Consider the following 13249-nt stretch of genomic DNA (forward strand, 5'->3'; position numbering starts at 1 on the left):
GGAGAAACGAAAATAACACTCTAGAAATGTAGGGGTAAATTTACTAAGATGGGAGTTCTATTGAAGAAAGCATGTTGCTCATAGCAACCAATCAGATTCTAATTCTTATTTATTTAGCACCTTCTAGAACAGGCATGTCCAAACTATGGCCCTCCAGCTGTTGTGAAACTACAAGTCCCATCATGCCTTGCCACAGTTTTGCTATTAGGGAATGCTAAAACAATGGCAAGGCATGCTGGGATGTGTAGTTTCACAACAGCTGGAGAGCCACAGTTTGGACATGCCTATTCTAGAAGATAATAGGTTGAATTTGATTGGTTGCTATGGGCAACAGCCCATCTTCAATAGAACTTCCATCTTAGTAAATTTACCCCATAGAATCCCTTTTTAAGCGTGTTCTTGCTGCAGCTCTGTTTCTGGCATTTATCGCAATCAGACATTGAACCATTACTGTAGAACCTTGTTAATAATCCTGTAACTAGGAAATGGAATACCCTCCAAATCACCCACAGTCCAAGGTGATGAATATTAAAAAATGAAGGTAACCATTGAAATGGAAACATATGTTATTTAATGTCTTACTTCACATTTTAGACAACTTTGACATCACATGCAAGTAGTTCTATAATTTTATGTCCTAAGGTTGTAATAAGATCTGAAAGCAAAAATGTCCTGACTAATCAGTCATCCCTATAGAGGAATGAGGCACAACTCCTATATTGTGTGCATTAATGGCTTCTAAAAAAACACATGCAGATATGCCTGGCTTTTCCCTAGCATCATATGCTATTTCCATTGATATTACCAAGGATTAAGAATCACAATGTATAATTTGTCACATATGCCTATCGTCTCCTATTCATTACACCCACACACCAGTTATACATTCTATACTCAAAGAAAGATAATGCCCTTTGCTTGTTCTCTCTGCTTCACGTCTCCACCTCTTGCTTCTTTCTCCCTGAGCACTGCACACCATAGTCTCCCACTAGTATAGCTTCTTATATGTCTGACATTAAGCCTATATATTTGATCAAATCCACTGGTTAAAAAGGATAAGGGTATGGAACACATGTGCATTTATCAATGCAATGTTATTGCTTCATGTGTCATGTTTCATATAGCAATATGAAGATTCCCAAACTCTTAGGCCTTCTACAAATGGTTGCCAAAAAGCATCTACTGTTTGTAGCATTACCTTGTCTCCAAAGTAGAGATGTGGGGCCAAATGTAATAGGGTGAGAGTTTCAGAAAGTGAGAGATTTTGGGAGAGTTTTCCCATGTTTTTTAAAGCAGCAATCAATTACATGGCAAAATCAACCTGGTTTTACAGTGTAATTGATTGCTGCTTTAAAAAAAGGGGGAAAACTCTCCCAAAATCTCTCACTTTCTGAAACTCTCACCCTATTACATTTGGCCCTTGGTTTGGATTTACTCAGCTCTTATCGCCAAAATTAGCACAAGTTCTGCCTTTTTTTTTATATATACTATCAGCTGTCATATGATTTGGATAGCCAATAAGATCCCGCTTTGAGATCCAAGTAAATCTAGGCACTCCCAGCAAGTGTCCATGCATAAAATGGGAAATTTACTAAGATGTGAGTTGTATTTCACATGTGATGTTGCTAAGGGCAACCAATCAGTTAATATCTATTATCTTCTAGAAGGTGCTAAAAAAATGAGAAGTAGTTTCTGATTGGTTGCCCATAGCAACATCCCATGTGAAATACATCTCACATCTTAGTAAATTTCCCCCAAAGCATCCACCAAAAGGGATAAATGAACCTTTATTCCCACAATGCATTTTAAAAGCACGATCTCTTATTGGCACCTGTGTGTCTGAGGCCTAGGAGAACATCAGTTTTGGCTATATAAGCCTGTACTTTGAAGTGCACTTCTTATTTATTTATTGATATCATTTATATACTGTATTTGTCTAATGTCCATGTGGCTCCGAAATACTGCCATCTGTTGGCAGCGAGTGAAACTACATCTACTAGCTTTCGAAGCATTTGCTTTGAGCGGGTTTGCTATTCATATAGGTTTATACATTATCGATAATGTAAAAAATGCAGATAATGTTGAAATTCTTACCTTTACAGATAAGCTTGTTATAGTTGGATAATATAAAATATAATACATTCTAAGGGGTAAATTTACTAAAGGTTCTATAAATTAAAAGAGGTGATTTTGCCCATAGCATCCAATCTGATTTTTCGATCATTTTATAGGGTGCAATATATAGAATAGACAGAATCTGATTGGTTGCTATGGGTAACATCACCTCTTTTTATTTTTAGAAGCTTTAGTATATTTACCCCTAAAGGCCCCCAAACACAGGTCTGATTTAACGTGTTTTAATCTGATTTCAATCAGATCGGACCAATATATCAGATGAAAATAGGCGAAATTGGATGCGTTTGACATCCGACCTGTTGCGCATTCCTGTATTCATCAGGATCAGGGCCTACATTTCATATTTGCAGCACATATAATCTGTCGGATCAGATGTATCAGACATATCGTGGGTGCTTTTTAGCACCAACGATGTAGCATATCCATTCCGTAGGTGTGTGCCAGCAGAGCGGGGAAGCGCCCTCCCCGCTCTACGCTTCCGAAACCCCCTTTCCTCCACCGCCAATGTGGTAGCAACTAGCAGCGCAGCGGCGAGCGGGCATGAGATATGAAAACTCCCATTCAAAAGAATGGGGAGTGCCGATTGGCTGAGAAAGCTCTCTCAACCAATCAGCCAATCAGCACCCCCATTCTTTTGAATGGCAGTTTTCAAATCTCATGCCCGCCAATTTATCAAATGTAAAAAATGGCAAATCAAGTGCCAAATCGCTTACAAGCCTCTCGGGGAGCTGCCAGGGAAGTTGAAGTGAAATGTGTGTATGGGGACCACAAGTTCAAGGTTCAAGAAAGCAAAACAGCCCACTGTTAATGACAATCAGCTCTGGATCATTTTGAGCAGATGTCCTGGTGAAAATGTTGTGGCAAAATGTAAATGAAATAGAAACCAAACAAAGCGTCCCAGGATAGTATGTGAGAGGAGTAGCAGCAGAGTAGGGTTGTTAAAGACGTATTGTTTTGTGAATTCACAAAACATGGAAAAAGGAATTCAATGACATGGAAAAAGGGTTAACATAAGTTTTTCATGATTTTTTTTAAGCCAACTTGCTCATGCTTTACCATCCCTGTGGGCATGTCACGCTATGCCACACTAAAAAAAAAAACACAAAAAACTCATGTCGACCTTTTACATGTCAACTTTTGCTTCGGTTGACCTTTTGAACATGTCGACCTAATGCCTGTCGACCTTTTTCAACTGTCAACCTATTACACGTCGACCAATAGTGGTTGACCTAGGCACTAGTGAGCTAATGATCCACATCCTGTTTAAATGCACAGAAAAATACTCTTTTAAACACTAGAAATATTCCTATATGGTTATTATTAAATATTTGACATATGTAGTATATTAACTTATAATTTAAAGGTGAACCAGTACCTCTCTTATAAACATTCATGATTTCCAGATGGTAACTGCAATTCCTTCATAACAAGCCAAGTCTGCTTTGTGGTTGCAGTTGTCGTTAGCAGTGAGAGGGTTAAGGAGATAGAGATACACAAAAGAGAATGCATCCATCACATCCATCACATCACTTCCAGTTGACTGAAACATATCATATGAAATAAGTTTCTCAACAATACAAGTGACTGGTTATTTTCTTATAAATTAAAATAATAATATGCTTTTTGTACTAGATGCATGTAAGTGGGGTGGTGTCTATAATGTAGAAATGCAGCTTGTGCCTGTAAAATTCCTTTCTGGATCTCTTTTACACCCTCAACATCAGCTCCAACTAATTTTCTTTTGTTGGGTGTGGGTCGTGGGGTGGGGTAACAACATTAGCAGCAATGGATCTTTATTTCATTGGTCATGTCGCTAGAATTAAATTACTTTATTTCAAGTGAAACATTGGGGCAGATGTATTAAGCTTTAACGAGATAAATCCAAGGGTGATAAGGAGAGATAAATGTCCAGCCAATCACCTGCTAACTGCCATGTTACAGCCTGTGTCTGACAAAAGACAGTAAGGAGGTGATTGGCTGGACATTAACCTCTCCTTATTACACTTGCATTTATCTCTCTTAATACATATGCCCCATTGATAGCAAAAGCCAGAGTAAGTAAATATTAGTAAATATTCTGGCCTAGGATGCCTGGATCTGGGGTCACGCCATCCAGTCTGCCTGTCACAAAAAATAATGCCTAGTGAGAAGACATCCTTGTTCTCCTTAATGCAGGTGGTGGCTGTGGAACTTCTAAGATGCCTCCTCCAACTTACTCTCATACCCTTTTCACATTCGCAGTCCCGGGTCATACCTGGGACTGTGTTCCCAGGTGCAACCCGAGACACTACCCGGGAATGTACCAATTCACACTGGCCACCCGACCTGGAATAAAGTCGGGCGGGTGGCGTCCTCTGGAGGCTTGGCCAGGGTCAGGACCTGGGTAGAGATACCAGAATACTGAACACGGGATATTCAACCAAGACCCTTTCACGCTGCACTAAATCCTGGGTTGATGTGCGTTCATGTGCAAAAACCCGGGATATTTTTGCAAATCTGAAAGGGGTATTAATGGGCTGGATAGTGGGTATTGGTCGCAATGTGGGAGTGGGTGGGGGGGGGGGGGGGGGCAGTAGGTTGAAGTTTTGCCTAGGGTCCCTTACACTGACCTGGGGCTTTATGATAACCTGTACACTAGGAATGGCTTCCCTACATGCACAGTCTCCACCTCTGGAAGTTAATAATAAAGTCTCAAAAGGCCTCTCTTTGCATTAGGATACAAAACAAATTTCTCGTAAAAACAAAAGCCATTTAGTAGGGATATCATACAACACATTCCCCACAATCACAGCCACACACATTGCAGTAGGATACAGTACCCTTAACATGGGAGATTTCCCTATGGAGTGCGAGAGAGACAGCATTGGAGATGTTTTCATGGGGACGTCCATGAAACGCTGGGTGTTTCCATGGGCGCAGAACCTCGCCCCCCCCCCCCCCACACACACACACACACACACACACTGCTAGGTGCGAACGGGCTTGCGAATAATCAGTTTGCCATGCCTGCTCACACCAAGTGGCCGCACATGCGCAAAAATATCGCTGCGCTCGCCACGCTTCGGGCTCAGTGGCTCGCTGCGCTCGCCACACTATATAAGATCAACTCCACGTCGACGTGGATAGTGGGGGTATGAAAAGGTCGGGAGGACGCGTACCGCATCCGCTTGCCACGCTTCGGGATGGCTTGGATAGTGGGGGTGTTTCAGGAACACATTCACACCTGCAAAATCATACACCTGAGACAGTCTCTCACAAAATACAAGAGCAGATTGACTAAAAACAGTGACTAGGCGCTCATACAGTTACTAAGCAACATGTGGGCTGTCAAACATCTGCTCATACAGTTACTAGGCAACATGTGGGCAGTCAAACATCTGCTCATACAGTTACTAGGCAACATGTGGGCAGTCAAACATCTGCGCGCTCAGGGGCGGATCCAGGATAAAATGACAGGGGGGCACCATGATAAAAGAGGGTTTGGCTGGGGGAGGGGCCGTGTTAGTGGTGCCAGTGTACATGCTAAGAGAGCGGCAGAGAGAGGGTGGGAATGGGATTAAAAATAGGCCCTGGCATTTAAAGTGCGCAGGCCCACCATGGCGACAAAAGTGAAGGATGTAGTTGTGCGCGCGCCGAAGGCGCGCTCCGGAAAAGGGGGTGTGGTCACTCAACAGGGGGGGTGTCCTTGAGTGTAGTGTACAACAACTTCTACACATTATGCAACAAAATACTAGACCCCATTATACTTGCCCCTTACACATGATGCCAAATGGAATGAGCCAAAATTCATATAATGCCACTCGGATTGAGCCAAAATTCACATAATGCCACACGGATTGAGCCAAATTCATAAAATGCCAAATGGATTGAGACAAAATTCACATAATGCCACATGGATTGAGCCAAAATTCACATAATGCCACATGGATTGAGCCAGAATTCACATAATGCCACACGGATTGAGCCAGAATTCACATAATGCCACACAGATTAAGCCAAAATTCACAAGACGCTTCATAAACAGGGACATTGTCCACCAAAGGCGCGCATTAAACATTTACACCATAATGTCCATTACACGTTAAGTTACTCGCCATTATGTCCATTATGTATTATGCCAAACACCATAATGCCTATTAAAAATGATGCTACATAAGTGCTGATTATCTACATGCTCATTGCCAAGGGTTCCATGCTCATTGCCAAAGGTTCCATGCTCGTTGCCATGTGGGATTACATGCTCATTGCCAAGGGGGAATACATGCTCGAGGTAAATGGGGGACAGCTGCCGCCAGGCAGAAGTGATAGCCACTGACAGTGGCAGAGCCTGGCTGTATTCAGAGCACTGCAGGTATTGGCTATTTGAAATAATACCCCTTTCACACCAGAAAATGCATTCCCAGGTTGGCTCCTTTTACACCAGCCTAGTCCCTGCATTTTCTGGTGTGAGGGGGAGAGAAAACCACCCCTCCCCCCCTTTAACCAGTTATCTCATTTAACCGGCTATATCTTTGGAACCAACTAACCCATTTGCATGAGACAAGTATCATATTGAAGAACTTTTGAGTGGGCTTTGAATGATTTTGGTCCAGTGAAACTGGAACGTTTGGTTCCAGAGTAATCTACCCTCAAAGAACATGAACAGCCATGAAATTACGGTACTTGTTTCCTAGCACGGCCACAATCTTGTCCATCGTGTACCTTAAAGTTAAGGTACACGATGGACGCGATGGACCCGATTTCCTTTGAAATCAGGTCCATTTTGCTGGCAAAGGCAAAATCGGGACCATTGTGTCGGTCGCGGGCATTAACATGGCCCGCGTCGCGACCAACGCGATGGACGCGATTTTGCCATAGGCTTCAATGTTAAAATATTTTTAACATTGAAATCGGGAGCATCGCGTCGGTCTTGTGCCATTATAATGGCACAAGATGAGATGGACTTGATTAAGTCCATTTTACATAGCAAACAATGTGAAATGGGCCAATATGACCCATTTCACATTGTATATGGCCCCGTCATCGTTAAAAAGTTAAGCAACCCCATTGTCAGCGTCACCCCATGACCTTTTCATACCCCTGCTATCCACGTCGGCGTGGAGTTGAGAATATAAAGTGTGGTGAGCGCAGCGAGCCACCGAGCCCGAAGCGTGGCGAGCGCAGCAAGCCCCGCGAGGGGACGCGTATACCTGTGAAGTTATACGCGTCCCCTCGCGGGGCTCGCCACACTTTATATTCTCAACTCCACGCCAACGTGGATAGTAGGGGTATGAAAAGGTCGGAGGACGCGTACCGCCGCCCCTCATGGGCTCGCTACGCTCGCCACGCTTCTGGTTGGCGTCAATCGTGGGTCGCCGTTGAGGGGGTAAAATTTGGGGTCTGGGGACTACTTTACATTGAATCCGATGTAAAATAGGGTCCCAGGGGCCCTATTCACATTTGATTCAATGTAAAAATCGGGTCCATTGCGTCGGTCGCATCGCATGCGATTTGGTCGCATGCGATGCGACCGATGCGATTTTTCTGACCCCGATACAAATCGGTGTGGCCGTGCTAGGAAACAAGTACCGAAATTACATTTCAAAAATAAAAAAATTGGTTTACACGCAATATCTCTGGAACATATTGAAGGCCCAGCGATTTGGAATTGAATGAGATCAACCACAAGCTTATGTGATGCCAGGGGGGGAACTGGCAGCCGTCGGAACCGGGTGGGGGTCGGAATTGACGGGTCCCATATTATCCTATGGGAAAAAAACGTTACAGCTTTGCCAGACGATGTCTCCGGTTCCCGGGGGGCTAGAGACACGGGGCTGGGGTCATTGGAAAGCCCTGGTCCTCAGCTTAAAAATGAAATGACAGGGGGGCACGTGCCCGGGTGCCCCCCCCCTGCATCCGCCACTGTGCGCGCTCATACAGTTACTAGGCAGTTTCATATCTAGAGTGGGGTCAGGCTACAGCCGCTGGAGCGTCTGAGACGCTCCTATGTAACACTAAGATGGAGCGCCTCTCCACCGGCGCCATCATGATGCCCTCTCCACAGGAGAGGGCATATCATGCGGGCACAAGCGCTGTGTGAGAGGCGCTCACTTGACAGGAGGTTAGGGGTAGCAGCGCTGGCCTGCCATGGAGAACTCAGCGAACTAAATAAGTAGCTGCCGCCCTGAAACTAAACAAGTAGTCCAAGTAACCTGATAATGTAAGGCAGCTAGGCAGCTGACAAGCTGCCAGAATTCAAACAGTCGCTACGCTAGTAGCGCAGCTTAAGCCAGTCTGGCAGTTTGGCAAGCTGCCAATATTCAAGCTAGAGCGTCTCGCGCTGCCGCCGTGAAACTAAACAAGTACCGAAAATAATAGCTATAACAGAAATACAATTGATCAGAAATGAGGTTGCGGTGTATAATGTACCACGGTATGCATTAACCTGTTTTGTTAGAACTTTGACGTTTTATAATAAATATCTATAATTTATTTCAACTTTGAGGGAGAGGCTTAAGCCCCATACACACTAACGACCTGGCCAATGCCGATTTAGTTAGCAATATCATCTGCTGCCAATATTGTGTGTACACACTGAACGATATCAGCTGCCGATGTATAGCCAAATTGGCCTCCAGGTTCAGCAGGCATCAATCATCATTAACGACACGCAGGAGCGCACATCTTTAATGATATTGATTGTACGCACTAGACGATATGGCGAATGATATTGCCCTTTCTGAGCAATATATTACACTATGTACTCTAGTGTATATGGGCTTTATTGTTGTCAGCTATTTTGTTTGGCATACATTTTGGGCAAATAGATAAGATCCATACAAATGTATGGTTTTAAATGTCATAAATAAAATACACATATGGGCCCTAATTCAGGTTGGCTTGGAGAGCTTACCAAGCGCCTAAGACGCCGCCTGGCTGAATACCATCCGCCATCAAATACCCTCGGTACCATGCAAGGGGATGTGTACGAGAGCACATCCCCTCACATGTGACAACAACGTATAGGATGATGGCTGCATCCCTGGTACTGCTGCTTATGGTTGAATCCAAGTCCTCACTGTCTAAACGTTGGTCATGTGACATCTAAACACACAACTAAAGAAACCCTTATATGAATATAGGGCACCACTAAAAGGTCAGTTTTTGGGGTAACCCAATATGACAACAGTCATTTGATACAGCCATTGGACTTGGTCGAGTGGGAGGATACTTACCATTTGATAAAGAAATCCTTATTGGCACATAGCGTTCTGACCTAAGGTCAGTTACAACATTTGGTCACCAATCAACCAGACATAGGAGTATATTTATGTTACCCATTACATTTATGTTTATCCAGTGTATTTATATATAGATTTTGGGGGGGGGGGGGGGTACAGCGCTGGTGGTCTTTGGACCCCCCTCAGACATCCCCTCACATGCCTCCGCTAACAGGAGAAATCATTCGATGCTCGCCGACCATCACATGATTTCTCCTGCCTTCTCAAATAAAAGTCAGTCGAAGACGGGGTGGGTAGCTGATATCCTGTAAGGTCAGCCGCCCACCCCTGGCAGGCATAGGCCCGCCCGCGTACCAATGGGAACACGCGGCATTTTCATGGGAACACCTATAAGCTGGGCGTTGCCATGGGCTAGCCCCATTTTCGCACCATCCACCCACACGGCCCTCCCTCACCGCAGTGAACGGCCCAGTGAGTGTGTAACTCGCCAAAGCCATTTGCTGTTGGGGTTTGCACAGGTGCAGAAATGCACAAACCAGACCATAGGGGCTGGGGCCAAATTCGGATCGCTACGAGCGATCCTAAATTGGCCCCATAGCATGTTGTTACCATTTTTTGAATATTGTGGTTTGGCACAGAGGTTAGGATTGGTGCCTCACAGTGCTGTGCGGCCTTGTGTACAATTTCAACGATGCCTCTTGTGTTAACTAATCAATGTGTTATCAAACTAATTGTCTAGTTGTACTTAAAGTCCTGGGAGCTGATTTGGTTGAACTAATTATAATTTTGTGTTGCTGTTAATAGCATGTTAAGTACATCTTATAGTCATGTGTTTCTTAGCTATCTTTCACAAATTTGTATCTAAATCTATGGTATACAAGTATAGCTGGCATAGGGTCACAGCATGTCATGTGATAAAGCACACTGACTGATTGCCAGTTAGAGATGCATTTATTCTCGACAGACACAGGTTCATAGTTCTCGAAGTTGGTGAAAGAAGGTGATAGGAGAGTGAGGAGGTTACTGGGAAAACAGAGCTCAGAATGGCATACCAAAGCCTCTCTGCTAATTACATAAAAAATACTACATGTCTGTGGTTGCCATAGTATTCCAATAACACTGTGGCAAATGTGCAGATTAATCAATCGTTTGTAGCAGTCTAAACACACCAAGGTTTTGTGGGTGTATGCAAAACTGCTTCTTTTAGTCTTCAACAGAGATTTGTGTTAAATACACTCATCAACTTGCAAAAGCATCAAAGCTCCTTGATTTATTAAAGAAAAGAGTAAAAAAGAATCTATTATTGAAGTCAAGGTTGCTAAATTACACTTAAATTTGCAGATTCCTCCAACTGGGTTTTATTCACACAGCTATAAATAAAATAAAATAAAAAAATTAATAATTTTTAAATCTAAAGTTGGAGCTTTTGGAGAAGTTAAGTGATTACTTAACAAAACAGAAATAAAAAAATTGCATATAATGAATTCTATTACTTGAATGTGATTTGTTGAATTTGCCTGATTTCACTTTGGTTAGATATGATTTGCGCACCTCTTACTAAATGGATGCAATTTGCGAAAAATGTGAACTACATCCGCTATGAAGCCTCTTTACTTCATAATTATAGAACACCCTCCACTTTTTTATGCAATTGAATCAAATTGTTAATGCAACTTCCTTCAATCTACGTAAATGTATTCCATAGAAACAACTCCAAATGCTCAAATTGCATCAATCTGGCATTTGCGGGTTCCCTATGCTGCAACTGTTGGATTGAGTTTGTATATGCACTAATTGGCAATGCACAGCAACCGTTAACTCCCTTTCATAACTAGCAACAAATTCACTCATTTTTCATAATCATTTTATTTTTAAATGCATTGGTTTGTGTCTTTATTGTCCTTACATTTTTCTACTGAGAACATAATGTCACAAAAAAAGTACAGAGCATTCACCATGTGTGTTTGTATCTATAGGACAGAAAGCATAGAGACAAGCAGGGCCGGATTAAGCCTTCGGGGGACCCCAATGTCACTAGACAGGGGGGCCACCTCCCACTTGTTTTTACTGGCCGCAAACTACATGGGAGAATATTACACTGTCAAAACACAGAGTAAAGACAGTATAAACTTGGTCAATGGGTAACTTGCAGGGGGGAGGGGTTAATATATATATATATATATTACCACAGGAAAAGCCTGCGTTTGTCCCTCTGTACCTCCTTACTCTGTAGGAGCCCTGACAGGCTCAGTGATGCCTTTAATTAAAACCCCTCCCATGGCAAGGCCGCTGCTGTTGCTGTTCTCCATGGGCCTGAGAAGCATATGATGGGCTCCACCAAGCAGAGCTCAGCACAAGCCTCTCAGCCTCTGACCTCTTGTGCAAAGTCTCATGGGACTTAGTCAACTCCCAGTAATGCACTGCACACTTGTGCAGTCAGTGTGCCTTGACTCCCAATGCTCAGCACCATTAATCATTGTCACATTGGCAGATAGGTTAAGCTGCAGCACTACCCCACTACCACACACAAAACCTTTAGCTTAGCCAGCACACACCACAGACAAGGACAACTCTGTCCATGCATTGGAGACAGGGCAACACTCCTGTTATTTACTCCACACCAGCCCCATCATACATGGGGGAGAAGCAGTATCGGCAGACATAACATTTGCTGAAAGCACTTCTCCCCCATAATGTAGCTTATTACATCTACACCATGGTATTCCACTGCAATGCTGTGACACCCTCTGAAAAGTCTTTAGATATTCTGCCCTGGAGGTATTTTCTTCTATTCCAAGTGAATGTTCATAATAGATAAAACTAAATGAAGCTTAGCTGACATCTGGCACAGAACTAGCAAGTTCTTAATATCCTAATCGCCAGGAGGCGATCATCGCCAATGATTTTCGTCCTTTTGCCAAATGGTGGACTTCAATATATATACTGAACTGCTGTTACATTATAGTCAATCTGAATATATGCTTGTTTCCTGGTGTAGAGCTCACCTGCTATCTAATTTATGGCTTTTAAAGGTGAGATAAACACCAACGAAACTCCTGAATGACTACTTAGGAAGCAGCTGTCACAGGTTTGATATAAATGAGCTTACCTGGAGTGCAGGAGAAAGCTGTGTTCACAGAATGGCTAATTCAAAATTAACCCAAATATAAACATACAAGATACCACTGTACTGTTCCTAGGAATAGGGAGCAAAAATGCATTCTCGATTCCCAGGTTGGGCATGTAGTCACAGGACAATGCATTCCAGCTTGGCAATGGTGAGTGCAGTTTGCACCCCATTCCTAGGAACAGTGAGTGTGGTGGTGTCGTGTGTGTGTGTGTGTGTGTGTGTGTGTGTGTATATACAGTATATATATATAGTACAGCAGTGGGTTCCGGCACTCACTATAAGCGATGACTGTCCGTGTTGCCCTCCGTAATTAGGAAATATACATATACATATTTATTATTTATTTATTTACAGTTTCTTATATAGCGCAGCAGATTCCGTTGCGCTTTACAATTGTAGACAGTGATAAAAACAAACTGGGTAGCAACAGACATACTTGAGGTAGGAGGGCCCTGCTGCAAGCTTACAATCTATAGGGATATAGGAGAGAAACACAAGGACAGGCACCAGTAATAGCATAGCAGTCCCACCAAGTTACAGGTCCAGAACGGAAGCTATATAATGCATAAGTGCCTCAGAGGGTTATGCGTGTAGAACTTAAATATGATAGGCTTCCCTGAAGAGGTGTGTTTTCAGGGAACGCTTGAAAGTTTGGAGGCTAGTGGAGAGTCTTATTGTGCATGGAAGGGCATTCCATAGGATGGGAGCAGCCCGATGAAAGTCCTGTAATAGTGAATGGGAGCTAGTGATCCGTGCAGAAGAG

At 43.3% G+C, this 13249-nt stretch overlaps 1 protein-coding gene and 1 long non-coding RNA gene across 2 annotated transcripts in view; one reads left to right on the forward strand and one right to left on the reverse strand.

The window, feature by feature from the left end:
• The window catches only part of LOC146060779 (uncharacterized), a 182419-nt gene that overhangs the window by 6599 nt on the left and 162571 nt on the right, over positions 1-13249 (forward strand). The window lies entirely within an intron of this gene.
• LOC146060778 (uncharacterized) overlaps positions 1-13249 on the reverse strand; it is a 68278-nt gene that overhangs the window by 2711 nt on the left and 52318 nt on the right. Inside the window, exon 2 of the long non-coding RNA XR_014470480.1 lies at positions 3512-3676. This is a non-coding gene — a long non-coding RNA (uncharacterized LOC146060778). The remainder of the gene's footprint in view (positions 1-3511; positions 3677-13249) is intronic.

Source organism: Crinia signifera, chromosome 2 (genome assembly GCF_055691185.1).
Source record: "Crinia signifera chromosome 2, ASM5569118v1, whole genome shotgun sequence".
In the NCBI taxonomy this organism is placed as follows: Eukaryota; Metazoa; Chordata; class Amphibia; order Anura; family Myobatrachidae; genus Crinia; species Crinia signifera.